A 349-nucleotide genomic window follows, 5' to 3' on the forward strand; every position below is an offset into this window, starting at 1 on the left:
AGATTTAAACATTGAGATTTAGTCACTTGCTTGAGACTAAGTCATTTTATTTTCTTTAGTTACTGATTCTCCTTCTTCACCTCCCTTTACTTTACAGGTGTATGAACTTGAGGAGCAGGGGTCCATCAAACCTAGTTCCAAGAGCCGCATACATCAGAGCTTTAGAGAGAGAAATTGTGCTAGAAAGAGACGAGAAGAAGAGCAACAGTCTCACTTGCAGAGATTGGATACTGATATGCGAGACATACCTCAAAATGATGCCAATAACGTTCCACACAACCAACATCGAGCAGATCGACCCATTGGCACTTATGACCGCCCCAACATTCATGGTCATAGATTGGGAATC

The sequence above is a fragment of the Brassica oleracea genome, chromosome C4 (genome assembly GCF_000695525.1).
Source record: "Brassica oleracea var. oleracea cultivar TO1000 chromosome C4, BOL, whole genome shotgun sequence".
NCBI lineage: Eukaryota > Viridiplantae > Streptophyta > Magnoliopsida > Brassicales > Brassicaceae > Brassica > Brassica oleracea.